Source organism: Photinus pyralis, unplaced genomic scaffold, assembly GCF_008802855.1.
Source record: "Photinus pyralis isolate 1611_PpyrPB1 unplaced genomic scaffold, Ppyr1.3 Ppyr1.4_LG6, whole genome shotgun sequence".
Taxonomy (NCBI): Eukaryota; Metazoa; Arthropoda; class Insecta; order Coleoptera; family Lampyridae; genus Photinus; species Photinus pyralis.
The window spans coordinates 10726055-10741221 of record NW_022170663.1 but is presented as its reverse complement, the minus strand read 5'-3'; the positions used below and the strand labels follow the sequence as shown (position 1 = coordinate 10741221).

The 15167-nt window shown below is 34.2% G+C and overlaps 1 long non-coding RNA gene across 1 annotated transcript; it reads left to right on the top strand.

The window, feature by feature from the left end:
* Positions 1-207: 207 nt before the first annotated feature.
* On the top strand, positions 208-8441 carry LOC116174157. Its single transcript, XR_004146042.1, has 2 exons — positions 208-440; positions 7456-8441. It is a non-coding gene; the product is annotated as an uncharacterized LOC116174157 (long non-coding RNA).
* Positions 8442-15167: the final 6726 nt, after the last annotated feature.

Genomic DNA, 15167 nt, shown 5'->3' with positions numbered 1-15167 from the left:
ATAAACAATATAGGCAACTTTACAGCATAGTGATAGGTTTCTTTTACACAAATGTCTTCGTCAGAATAACATTGTTACAACGAGATTAATTTAAAAATTATAATTTTGAGTTGACTAGGATGAGTCTCCTCAAAAATCGTTATTTACAACGATTTCATTAGGTCATTATATAATGTTACTCTTACGTTTAATTTTATGTACTTATCTTTTAAAGGCGAGAGCGAATTTAACGGAACGAGGATGCCAGATACTACGTAAAGATGGTTTACTCGATGAAGATGTGTTCAAAAAGTCGCAAATCACACGCGATTCTATGGAAGAGAGTATACAACGATTGGAAGCGACCGTCGATATTCTACAGACCAGACTCGCCCGACTTATTGGAGAGTTTGGTGCTAGCCAGGCGAAATTAAAGCAGCGCTGACAAAAATTGAGTTAAGGTAATTAAGTACACTCCAGTGCTAACGGGCACGTACCTAGCTTCAGAAAGTTTTGTTTTAATTTGTAACCATTTCCGGCGTAATGGCCGACAAATCGTAAGATTAGATACCCCGGTGTGAATTCTCAGTCGAAGCCAAAAACGTCTCTCTGACAGAATTAATGCATTTTACATTGCTTTTTGCTGGCGAAGGTTATCCAAATTGGACTAGTAATAATTTATCTTATCTCATACCGGTTTTGTGCGTCTTTCACCCTATAATTCAGATGATTGTGTTAACAAAGAGCTTTAGTTTTTGTCGTAGGAACCCATCCGGCCGTTATTGTAAAAATTCCCACTGGTTTGGATCAATAAGGGTTAATAATCTTATTAGGAGGAACTGGCAGAAATTCATACAGCTACCCGTAAGGGTTTGACATAAAACTACGGATTTATAGTCTGTCATCGTCTGCCCTTTTTACATTCGTATATTGAGAAGGAAAATTTATATATTTATAGGTAACGAATTGGATGTTCGAGATCAGAGGCATTAACCCAAATGATATAATCCACTTTATCATTACAGAAAGGATAATCCTATTTATTGGTATTCCATAGGAACATTTTGTATTTACTACTTATAACTGTTGATATATAGTTGACTTGCACAAGCTATTCAGTTTAAAATGATCCATACAAAGAGATCGCCAATAATTTGTTCCATTTAAGTCAGCTTTACACCTTCACATTGGCACTTTATTGGATAATCATTTTTTCTAACTGAAGTTTATTTATTTATGTGAATTTAAATAGAACTCCGATACTCAAGAATAGAACACAATTTAATGTATTTTTGTGAACGAAGTTAACCAAAATATGTCACGATCGTGATGTGTCCACTGTTGGAAAGCGATTTTATTTACTTAATACGTTTTCCAGAAAAAGGTTCTTGTAAAATGCCCTCGATACAAGCCCAACCATAATTTGTTTAAAGTTATCTATGTTGTGTATAGAATATATTAATAATGTTTATGTATTAATAATAATCATCATCCCAGGAGCCTCTTACGCTATTCAATTGTTTATATGGACTTTACTACGTGACCCAAAAAAACTGAAATTATGAAGACAACACTATATACCGCTTGAAAGAAAAACAAAGATAAAACATAGGTTTTTATACATTCTAGATAAATATTAGCATTGGAAATGCTTATGTTTGGTATGGGTATGAAGTTGCCAGTTTCGTCAAGCAGAAAAGAAGACAGTGGTGTCGCATCAAGTGAAGATTGTACCGTACTCGACTGCAATCGGTAGATTCAGGAAACGGATACTGTCGATACATCAGTGCGCAAGGGTTTTGTTAATTCGAATCTATACTCTATTCATTTCAAGAAGGTATTGGTAGAAAGCAAAGGGACTGTTTTACCTTTACTGTGATTGCTTAAAACATGAGACAGTATTACCCTGAAAAATAAATCGAATGACTAATTTTGTTTGTTGGTAGTTTCGGTTACGAACTAAACTCTCGAACTGTCATTGACTGTCAGTTTCAAAGGCCCAAGCGTGAAATTGTTTGATTTATATTTATATTTTTCAAATTTTGTGCCGTTTTATATTTTTTCTTAACGGAGCTGTTAACTCATTTGTTTCGATAAAAAAACAAAGACATTTGTCTTGATTAAATTAGTTAATTTAACGGAACTGTTAAACCCTGATTAAGCTAGAATTCGTATGCACAAAAAAGAATTAGCATTAACGGTGCCGTCAAGCAGCCTCTAATCATGGCAAAATTTAACCCGTGCTCGTCGACTGATTAAACTGACAGTTAGTTCATAATTTTCGATTTGTGCTTGTGAAAAGTAATTTTTATAGAATAATTAGGCCTATTCTAATAGTTTTTAACATCACTTTATTTAAATAGAAAATATATTCATTTCTTTAATTGACTCGCGTAAACACGTTTTCTATTCTAATTCTTCTCCATGAGGAGAGTGTAGTATTCCAGTCGAGCATTCTTCCACTTTTGAAGGTGGTAATTTTTTTTAAATTGCTGCAAACTGACCATTATTTTGCATTTGGGGTCTCCGTTTTGGAGCAATAATTCCACGTTTTGGAGTACATTGACGGGCAGGTGTGGAAGAAAATGAAAAGGATAGGTATTTTGAGCGGGCGGGAGGTAAGCAATAACGACTAGCCATCTCGCAATTTCAAGATTTGTAACATAATAAGAGGATTTACCATAACACTCATTATCGATAGTACTTGTTGTGCCGGTGATGCTGCTTTCGATTCCTCCTCCAGTTTTCGTTCTCCCTACCTTGGAAATAAGAGGTTACTTTTTCACACTTTTTGGCAAGTAAACCTTTCTTTCTAAAAACGTACCAATAATTATACACCCTAATGAATTTATAAACATTAATTAAACATTGGTTACAATGCTCGATGCATCCGCTTTTCTCGCATTTCGTTTTATGATATCATAAAAGTGTGAAGCTTACTGGTTTTTTGGTGATTGATTCGGAAATGAAATCTTCTGTGACGAACTCGCATGGGCTTGATGTTTCAGAAATGAGGAAGTATCTAAGAGCTCGTCACTCTGGATTCTGGTTTATATGTTCCTTACTATAAAATGGAAAAAAATGAGTACCTAGCTATTCGGAATTGATATAAGACTGAAGGCATGCAGCATCGAGAGGTATAAAGGTGAGAAACTTTATCAGAAGTGCCTAATTTATGATTTTAGCTACTGGAATAAATTATTCTAGCAATTAAAAATATATGTTGGAGTAAGCTCCACTTTCAAAAAATTAAGCACTCAATGGAAGTTTAACCGAAATTTTTATTGAACGAACTCAGGACAGTTTCTAAGTTACTATAATAAGAAGGTAATATTTGCTTATGATTCACTCAATTATTTGCAGTAAATGATCTCTCAGATACTACGGTAAAGTTTTGGCCACGGATCTTTTTTTCCATTGTTAACATAAACATTGACTATTAAATTACAGATAACAAAAAAGGAGAGCCTTCTATACGATCCAAAAAAATCACACAGTTCCATAAAAGTACAACGTTGCCGGCGCCAATTTTTACCAAATATTTAATCAATACTTTATCACCTTGGTTAGTTAATCAAGGAGTTTTTTTGTTTTGTGCATACCAATCTAATTCAATCAAAGGTTTAATTTAATCATACTGATTAACTAACGGCCTGATTATTTATTGTTTGTGCATTCGGCCTTTAGTATTTAGAAAGTTTACGTTTGCGACACGAGCGAACTTGCGAGCGCGTGGAGCAAATGATTCCGTGTTAATATGGGTTATTATTATGATTTTTCTTTTTCTTTTATTTGACATCGGGCTTTAACAGCTAGGTCATATCGCCCATTAGCCCATTACATGTATATGTTACATTTTAAATGCGATTAATTAATTATTTTGTTATGTACAGAAATTTGATGAGATTGTTGACTGTTGCATGGTCATTGTTGAGGATTTCTTGGATGGAGTTGTTTAATCTACATTGTTATTCTTTCCTGTTGAAATGTTTGGCACTCAAGTAAAAGATGTTCTACAGTTACATATGGCTTTATAGGTAATACGGTTATCATTTCCAATGTCACCGATGGTTGCAGGGGTTGCGAAATCTGTGAATTTTTATACTATCAATTAAATCAGCCGTACAACTATAAACAATTTGCCGTGCTACATAATCACCTAAATAGTATGGTTTTTGTCTAATTCTTTTATTTTTCAATAATTTGGTTGTTTTCCTTTCACACCTTGCAGCATTACACTATTTTCGTACCTATCTTAAATCTTTCGTGCATTTCACTGAATTTCGATTACTGCTTTCGCATATTTTTTTACTAATTGCTGTATAAGATGAAAGCAATATGTAAGTGCAAGGATTTTTTATGTAGGTATACAGGGTGTGAGTCAACGATTGCGCGGAGTAACTTAATGCCTTGAAGAAGATTTTTCGATAGAGTGCTTTTGTATTATGATATTGAATATTCTCCACATTTTAAAAATATTTGGAATTATACAAGGTGCCAAAACTGTAAATTTTTATATATGGAACCCCTTGTATTTGAATGCATTTTTCAATTCTACGTACGACTTTTTTTATTGTAACTATGATTAAGATCCGAAACACTAGTGGTTTTAAAGATAATTCGATTTGTAAGAAAAAATTGGCATTTGCAAGCGTCAGTATAATATTGTCAAAATTATTACTTACATTTTAATTCCTGGTTCTGTATCTTTTATCCTGGGTAAAGTCAAATAAATACATCTGCTATGAAATATTTAAAAAAAATAGCTTAGAGGCTGTTTTTTTTTGTAGGTCCAAACTTCATACTAAAAAATCTCACATTTTTTAAATGGAACACCCTGTATATTTCTCTTGTCTCTTTTAGCTCCGTCAAAAACCTTCAACTTTTGATAATAATGTCTTATACCTATCTCTGATAGTTTCGAAATATCTTGGTTTTCCTGGTTTTTATATTCTAATCTTAAAGAAGATGTAATTTACATAATAACGAGGTGGCCACGCAAAAAAAGGCATTTTTTGCCTATCTCATCCAAAACTAAAATAATATCGATTCGATTCATCACGAACTACGATTAAAATACAAAAAACCGTTGATATAACGGGTGTCTTATTTTCATTCTTCTGTTATCATAGCTCGTTGAAAAGAAAATTAAAAATTTTATTATGTAATCTAAAAATCCAGTATGGCGCCTATTTTTACTTTAGGAAGTTGGTAAATGTCCTCAAAAGTAGCCATTTTCAATTTTTTACATCAATTCTAAATTTAGCGTATCAAAGACAGTAACTTTTATATAAAACTTTTTTTATATCTCTTATACTTTCGATGATATATAAGACATTCAAGAAAATGGCAAATTTTAGTTTTTTTGAATTTAGGTCCAAGCTAATGTAAACTTCCACATGCAAATTTTAAATAAGCATCTAAAACTACAAAACATTGTCCATTTAAGATAAGCAGAAAATAGTCATTGAATAAAATGCTTGCTTCACGAGCGTGATAATTAGTCAGGGTTTTGTTTTCAAACTGTTTGCAAAGAGAAAAACTATCTTTGGATGGGGCATGGGAGGACGATTGCGTATGTGTATGGCTAACACTCTCAACCTCGATAAACCTTGGAATCTGAAGACCATCGACATAAACAACCCGATAGGCAAGAACTCAAAGGCGGAGAGCGACATGGATGCTAGTAACTTATTTTTAAAGACGGTTCAAAGGGGGCATAATTGAAAATCAATTGTAGTACTCCCTTGCAATGTAAAAGGGAAGTCTCCCCGCAAATCGATTAGTACGTCAGAAGAGAACGGAATCGGTTACAATGAAATTCCAACAACAAAATAAGCGGAGTGACTACGATGTAGTGTTCAATTTGTAGGAAAAGGAATAACTCATGACGGAGATGTCTGAACAAAATATTGGACATTTCCTACTACCCTAGCCCAGTTTTCGACGCAGAAACCAAGTTTGAAGGCCCCGATTTTCAAGAAAGCACGGTGGGAGTATCGTCAGATTTTAGGAAGGAATTCCAAATGATAATGATATAATCGGTGAAGAAGACAAGCCATTCCAGAAGGATAGTAGCTGTCGGGAGTTGAAAATTGTCCATCACAAGTGAGTTGTCTTCGGTCTCAATAAATTGTAATGCCTGGTACCAGAATCAAATATCATTTGGTTTCACATCTGGATCCTTTTGCGCAGAAGATGAGAAATTGTTTTTGTGTGGATAACTTTCTCACTCCCATTTTATCGCTTAAAGAACATAAGAAATGCAAGGAAGGAGAAATGCCCCTACGGGAGCTGCTGAAACAGAGTCCTTAGAAATACCCAATGCAAATGGAAATTGTGATTCTCTTCCAGAAATGTGGGTTCTCGGCTGAAATAAATAGAGGAAACGGCAATTTACAATGCGTAATCAAGGATCCGAAGTTTGAGAAGGACGTTACGAAGAGATGTGTTCTCTACTCAATCCCCAGTCACAATCCAGGCAAAATTGCTACTTCAAGGAACCTTGCGTGGAAATGGACAATGGGAGGATAAGTTAATGGAAAAACAAAAAATGAATTACGTCTGTAGTCGTTGTCTGTACCTGCCCTCAAGGAAGTATTCATACCACGTCATTTGAAATAAAGAACACGTCTAGCCTTCAACTTTTGACACTTCTTGAGGAGTTTAAATAGCGGTGGAGGGAAAATGGTTACTTTCGAACGTAAGATTAGACGCGTTAGACTTGAATCACATTTATTCGGACGGAATCGGCCCTGAACAAATTTTAGCCGGTAAATGTCAATATCGATCTGCCGTCCGTTCCGGGCCGGTTATATCCGGTCCGGAATTTTTTCGATTTAAGAGTATTTACTTTGAATTTTGCAAGTATAAGCATATCTTGTCTAGTTTTATGAGCAATTTCAGACCAAATCAGCTGTAATGGAATGTTCTATGAGCGAAAGCTATTACAATTGAAAATGAATTCAGATGATGACAAAATGGCATTTTTTATACGATTTGACAGTATGCTAGCAGAATTATCAGCAATTAGCGAAAATGAAGTTATTCAGTAGAAAGCCTAATTATCTGTTGCTAGCCTTACCTGACAGCTATGAAAGCTTTATTGCAACTGTTCATTTTACTAGTCTTGAGAATCGTACGATAGATTATGTCAAGCATCAGTTGATTGTGAAGAGTCAACGTCAGGCAAAAGCAATAGCAGGTGAATCATGGGAATCGAATTCGCTTGCAGTTGGTGGACAATCATAATGAGGTGGAAACAAAACTTTAATAAAGTATAATTACAAAGACAGTAAGTACCTTGCTATAGTAGCACTCGAAAACGTTCAACGGTCCCTCTTCTATTTGCATGTGTCTATTTAATCTTTATAGATAGGTACTCGTAATATTGCCTAATGAATTACTTTATATTTTTAAACTTCGAAAAATGATTTGCTAATGTGTGCTAATCCTACCTTCTACATCTCTTTTCAGGCCTATGGAAGGTGACCAGGAGCAGTCCTCCCCTAATTCCTGCAGGCGGCGTCTACGTTCGTACGAAGTCAGAAAACAATCGACGCCTCCTGCAATCACACGCAACAAGTCAATGTAATTTATAAGACCAACAATAGCATTATTTATTTAAAAGCAGGAGTAGATTATGGAATGTACCTACCTATAAGGAATTCGTTCATAGTGGTAGATTGTACAAAAAGGTAAGAAGACTGCTGTGATTCTTTACTTTAGTGAGTGCCCTGGGGGGAAACAACCAATGTTTTTTGGGGTCTCAGGAATTAACAAAATGAAACACCTATACTTAATTAATACTGCTTACATGATTCTAGGTACTGAACACCAAAAACTTAGTGGCTATTGATTCTGTAGTATGTGTTGTTTATATAATTTTCTATTTAGAAAAAGCGCTTTGAAAAACGTGAGAGTAACATATCACTTTGTACTTGTATTCTTTTAGTAGGGCCTTTGTGAGTCAACAAAGAAAAGGCAATTTAAGTGTTACTTCGTTCGCAAAAAATGTCTACAGACCCATTCTGCAAATTTGTTTGGCGTTGAACACATTAACGTAAAACGAATTTTGCCTTACTTATTTCAATTGGGACACTAACTTATCAAGAAGCTAAAGGGTTATTGTATGATCGGATGTTTTAGTCGTTGTTACAAACATATCTATATCGTATATTTTATTAATTGTTCAATTATCATACTGAGAGTATTTTGTAATATGAAACTTTATGTTACATACTTGTACATGAAAAGTAGGTTAGTTTTACACCTGTATGGAGCCTTAATGTACTTGTGATAATCATCTAATTTTTTATGTAATGTAAATCTTTGCGTCTAAGTAGAATAAATTAATTCGTTGAAGTATCTATAAAACTAATCTTCTCTTGTTCAAGTAGCGGACGAGTTATAGTAAGCTAGATCTTCATGTACCAAGTTATAATAAACTTTATATAAAACAAGTATTTGAGTATATAAAGAAGGAAAAAAATAAAGATGGTAAGGTCTCAAAAGATATATTGTTTAATACGAGGGGTAAACCGCGATGGGAAATCAGTGTACACGTTTGAGGAAATCTATGGGAAATCATAGGAATTCCGAAGGAACTCCTAGGAAAGCTAAGAATTCCAAGGAATTCCATGTGTATTCAGGAGGAATTCCAAGGAAATCACAGGAACTCCGAGGAAATCAAGGGAACTCTAAAGAAATCAAAGGAACTCGTGCTGCATTTTATTATTTAATTTGGTCTTAACTAATTTTTTATTTGTTTATGGTATTTTTCTCATTTAATAATGAGTTTTTCTCATTGCAAATAGGTCTATTAAAATATAAAATAGTGTTTCGTCTAAGGTCGTGTCTTTATCCGTCCGTCCGTCCGCTAACTTTGCGACGCTACTAGTTCTTTATCTTAGGAGTTATTGTTCTACTTTTTTCGCTATTTGGTTCGTTATGGTGTCGAGTCTTGTACCAAGGAAGGAATTTTTTCTGTACCGCTTACAAAAAAAGTTATTGTAAAAAAAAACAAAAACCCGTTTTTTACATGTTCCATAATTTTACACTTTTGCCGTTTATTAACGATCCTAGAGATCGTTTATAATTTTGCATTGCTATTTGTCGCCTGCCGGTTGGTCTCTCCGTCTGTTCCTTTGTCTGTCTGTCCATCTATCTGTCCGTGTGAACGATAACTTTGTTTAGAAATGTTCGATCGCCTTTACATCTCCGTTAGTTATGAACTGAATTGCATGAAATTCAATATGGGCATAGATTTAGCCATATAATACGCAATGCCAAAAGTTGAATCGAATCGATTCAAAATTCACAGTGCCCTTTTCGCATCTCGACCATAAACCGAATTGCAAACTTTTTTACTTATTATTATTATTATTATTATTATTATGGTCGGTGTTTCTTGTGAGAACTCAGGTCTAGCCTGGTTAACTAATCGCACGGATTAAAATCAAGTAACGATCAGTATTTGAATGAAATTTGATACATAGGCACTTGGAATAAAGGAAAATCAAACGCCAATTTCAAAATTTGGTTTTGCGCATGCGCAGTGCCAACTTTTTTTATTTATGGAAGAATTTAAATGAAATTTGATACATAGGCACTTGGAATAAAGAAAAATCAAACGCCAATTTCAAAATTTGGTTTTGCGCATGCGCAGTGCCAACTTTTTTATTTATGGAAGAATTTAAACGAAATTTGATACATAGGCATTTGGGATAAAGGAAAATCAAACGCCAGTTTCAAAATTTTATTTTGCGCATGCGCAGTGCCAACTTTTTTATCTATAGAACTATTTAAGTGAAATTTGATACTTAGGCGCTTGGAACAAAGGAAAATCTAACATTAGTTTTAAAATTTAGGTTTGCGCATGCGCAGTTCCAACTTTCTTATTTAGAAAAGCATTGAAATGAATTTCTTCTCATAAACTGAAATTGAAGTAGCACGTCAAAAATGGATTGCCCATGTGCAACGCTATCTTTCATATTTGTGGCCGGATTTTTACGATTTTAACAGAAGTTGCACTTACAAATGGGAAATGAATGCAAGTGGAAATGCGCTTTATGTAAATCGTTTACGATTACTTTTTAACTTGACACTTGACACTTTTATATTTTTTTTATGGTTTTACCTCGGATTTTACTTACCAGGAAATTGTTAAATCAACGGAATAACAATGAAATAATTAAAAAAATTTAAAAAATCAGAGGAACTCACAGGAACTCCAAAAGAAAATCGAGGGAACTCTAAGGAAATCAGAGGTATTTCGTGGAAGTTGGAGGAACTCGGAGGAAATCAGGGAAACTCCGAAGAAATCAAATGAACTCTGAGGAACTCGAAGGAACTCAGAGGAAATCTAATATTTATAGGAAATCAGTGTACAAAATTTGGGTTGCACAACTGTGGTACTCAGAATCAGGGCGAAGATTCTAAGACCTCCCTTCTGGTTCGGTTTTTATTTTAATTATAATTAATTTATTATTATTATTTATTATTCCACAATTACATTGGTATAACTAATATAAATTATGGGGGTAATAACCAACCATAACTTTTTTTTTGTATTTGATATATTTATATAAACCTTTTTTTTTAATTATTGTGTATTATTAACTCGGTAAAAAGGAAAAATCAAATTTACTTTAGATTTTAATTTGAAATGAAAATTTTCCGTACAATGTGACATGTTTGTAGTAAGACAGATCTTTGTATTAACGTAAATAATTTTGGGTTTAAATTTAATTGTATTGGATGTTTTTTAAAACTGCACGATACTACACCAGTAACTGACATCACAATTGGTATAATATTGACTTTTTTGAAATTCCAAACTGCCATCGTTTCAATTGCTAAAGCTTCATACTTTTTAGTTTTTTTTCTTTTTCAGTGGATATCACATTCTTAGATAGTGGAACAGCAACATCTATGATGACAATTCGTTTTTCAATTTTATTGATAATAACAATCAGATTGATAATTATGTTGAATGTAAGTTAAAAAATTTACATGATTTTTACATAAATTATATAAATTTGTTAAACCGCGTCCTCCGTCTTTTCTTTTAATATAAAGTCTTTCAACACAAGATTTAGGATGTAGGTAATTATATTTTCTTAACATCCGTCTAGTTATTCTATCTAAGTTATTTAAATCTGTATCAGACCACTTTAGAATTCCAAAGGAATAAGACAAAGTGGGAACTGCCCAAATATTTATAGCCGTTATTGTATTTCTAGTTTTAAGTTTTGATTTTAACAAAAGTTTAAGTTTTTCAATATATTTTTGTTGAAAAGTTTAAGCTGTGAGTGGCCCAAAACAAAATTTTGTTTCATTCCTAAATATTTATAATGCATATTAGGTAGTAATTGCGGAATTTCATTGACTATTTGTGGATTTATAGTCGGAGATCCTTTTATTATGTTAATAGCATAATAGTGTAATTAAGCACATTTGTCAATTCCAAACTCTATACTGTGATGGAACCGAATTAGCCCGCTAAAATTCGGTTTAAATATTCCCGAATCCGAGCCTGGCGCGACGAAAAAGGTCAAGATTGCGCTTTGTTTTCGTTTTCGTGGAACACGTGTTTTTTTTCTCTGCTCTACATTGAAATGGGCCATAATTTACAATAAAAGTGTCAAATATTACGCTATGCGAGAGGACTTAATGATCCATATCGACCGACGGCTCGGGGCACGGTCATATAAACAATTTCGTCTAAAATTTGTTTAAAAAAATAATGGGGGCGAATGCGGCAGAAGTATGTGTGCTTTTGTTGAGACCAGAAGTAAATCTTTACGTTGCGAATAGTAAGTGCAGCTTCGACAATTACAAAGGTGATGTACTCGTTTTATTTATCTCTTCGTCGATTGCATCCATCTAATAATGATATGCACGTGTTCGATTATTTGCCAATTTAATGTTATTCTCGTACCGCATGATTATCACCATTTATAACACATTTTAGATACGAATTGCACTTTTAATTATACTGGCCCTACTGGAATTTCTGACCGATTTATGTGTTTTTATTTATATTTAGATACTGTATGTTCCCTTATTCAATATTCAATACAAGTATGCAGAACTACATTATAATTTATAATTGCATTTATTGTAGCACATTTCGCTTTTGTTTACCTGAATATGTTACTGTGTATTTACAGGGTGCCTCATCTGGGGACGAGTGACATACGTTAGGTGGTTGATTGTTGCATATTGCACTTGGCATTGTGAATTAATTACTTGATACTAATGTTTGCCACGACATGTTTCTTTGTGTTTGTTTTGTAATGTGATACTATCGTTATACTCCTACTATTTATTTGCGGGTGATTATGATTATTAATATTTGGCAGGGTGACTTGTTTCAAATATGTACTGTGCTATATTTGATATCGATATTATATCTCGATTTGACGTAGCAGAGGCTGGCTAAAGTTCAGAACTGACATACGCAGAGATATATATCTTTTATGTACTGTTTTTTTTTGTTGTGTCTTTGAAAAGAGCCTTCTTGCCGATATTGCTAATCAATCCGATTAGTCGATCCCTGACATGTAGTAGTGCTAAACTTCGCTTTAATAATTTTAGATATGGTCTATTCCTGATGCAGTCCAATTGGTACTAAATTTTAAAGTATTTATAAAATCATCTAAAGTTATTGAATTTTCTTCTACCCACGTTCAATTTTTTGAACTGTTTTTTAAATTATTTAGCCAAAACGCATTTGCGTTATATTGAGATGAAGTTCCCCAAATTTTTGCCCAGTAATGAAACATTATTATCATCAGAAGGAAATAATTTAGTACCTAGGTGTATTAGTATCACAGGTTTCTAAAAAATTTAGATGTATTTTCCATAAATAACTTATTGTTAGTTTTTCTATTAGTAGATGTAAGTACTATATCTCTTTAACCTATGAGCAGTAACTTTTAATTTTTGTTTTAAAGTATCTAAACAGTTAATTAATTTAGAATTAAGATTCTTGTCTAAAGGATTTAGTCCAAATTTATACAAGATCTGCCTTGCCTTAACGTGACTAACATTGCCGACATTTTTAGTTATCATTGTATGTATGCCTATATCTTTTCTAAAATCCAAAATTTTCCTTTCTAGACGAAATTTCCATGGAGGTTTTCTATTGGAACCAAATTTGGTACACATATTCTTACAAATAAAAGGAGGAGCTGAATGGCGCATGCGCAAGAGGGTCAAACTCTCATTTCCGGCTAAACGGCTGAACCAATTGTCACAAATTCTGCTTATTGCTTCCAAAATAAAGTCTTAAAATGCAAATAGGTACCCCATACCTCAAACAGGAATGCACAGCCTGCTGTACTCCCTTGTGCACAATCATAGACTAACGAATCAGAAACGGGGACCACACCTTATGTCATCAATACAATTGGAAGTGCTGTATTTTTTTGTGCACTAACGAAGCACTAACGATTGCCACAAAACGGATACCCTGTAACTCAAAGAGGAGTGAGCGTGCTGGGTTACTTTTTCGTGCACAATCAAGCACTAAAGCCTGGGTCGTAATACTTCGTTAGCGCTTCCATTACCGTGCTAACTTCACGCACCTCCTACTTCGCCAAAACAATTCGATGTGAGCCACTAAAGTGAAAATAATATATCAACCAACAAAGTAAGTAACAACTTGAAATAAATGTTCAAAATGACAACCTTCCTGTTGGTAACAACTACAACTTGGACTCGATGTTTTTAAGTATCAGTAGTCATTTTGTAGTTTCAGAAATTACGAGCTATAATTTTTGTATGGGGGTGCCATTGAAATTTAAAAAATTAGTCCAAACTTAGTTTCTCTGAAAAAACAAATTCAACAAACCCTCAAATTTTGAGGAAAGAATGATATACGTAACGGCGAAATTATTAAAGTTGAGGGTATAATATGTTGCATAAAAAAATGAGTACTCTTCAAGTACTTTCCAATTCTTCCATAAAGTATAGGGCTTTCCATTTTTTTAAAAACGTAAGTTTGATACGCCACTGGAATACTAACAGCACGCCATTGATGACCCTTTTTCATACATTTTTTTATGACTTTTATGCTGAAAGAGATCGGAGGAGCATTAAATGCTACACTCTGTATAAAATAGGAGGTGACTTAAATATGATAACTTTATAAACTTTGTTATGGAACTGCCCGTATTCTGTTTATTCATTACATATTGCCGTGGTGCGTATTGTCTCTCATAGGAAAAAGATTACCAAAAAACTATAAGAATTTTTCCCTCACATCGCATCCGCATCCACAAAGTGTCGCGTCACTCAAAATCTCCCTTTCAAAATTTATAGCATCAATGCATCTACCCTCAAAGACATAATACTTCCATGCGTTTGCAGATTAGAGGGCTATGTCAAATGTTATTCTGATCCTCCGCACACCCTGACTTTGACTTCCCACCTTGAACCAAAGTCGTATTCTTCCTAAGGTAGAATCGCATGCCTATTTGGAAGCGTATCTCTAGAGGAGCAAGAACCACAGCCGCTCAGAAATTTGCAAACATTGCAGCCAACATTGCCTCTAGACACATGAATCCTGAAACTGGAGAAGAACCCACCAACTTGGCGTCAACACTAAAAGTGGTTGCGAAGGTGTGATACACACGACAAGAACGTTAATTAAGCTATACAAAGGTATGGATTATAAGTGGACTGTTGGAGTACCTTCAACTAGAAAAATGCCAAATGCCTGCAGAAGTAAAACGGAAAATACCGTCCATTTACAGTTTCCTGTACCAATGTTATACAACCCCCTCTTCTCTTTTCTTCGGAATAGAGACAAGCTCAGCACAGTAATCCATGCGAACCACTTATCTTCAGCCTTACCTACCACCCAATAATTGAAAACCTAATTTCTGGGCTCAATCTCTGGTACCTGCATGACGTGGCCCATAGTAGCTCCACCAGAATGTGCTGGAACCATTGAATAACGAAAAATTTCACTCAACGGTTTTACCTATCGAAAAGGTACCTACATCCTTCATACTGTACGTCTTGGAATACCTAATGTTAATGTTTACCTCTCTCACTGATTACTACGAGCAAACTTTGCATGTTTCATTATTACGTTCACGTCATCTTTCATTTCGAGAACCTTAGAAACGTCAACTGTCTAAATTGGAAAACTGTTGCCAAAATTATGAAGTTTACGA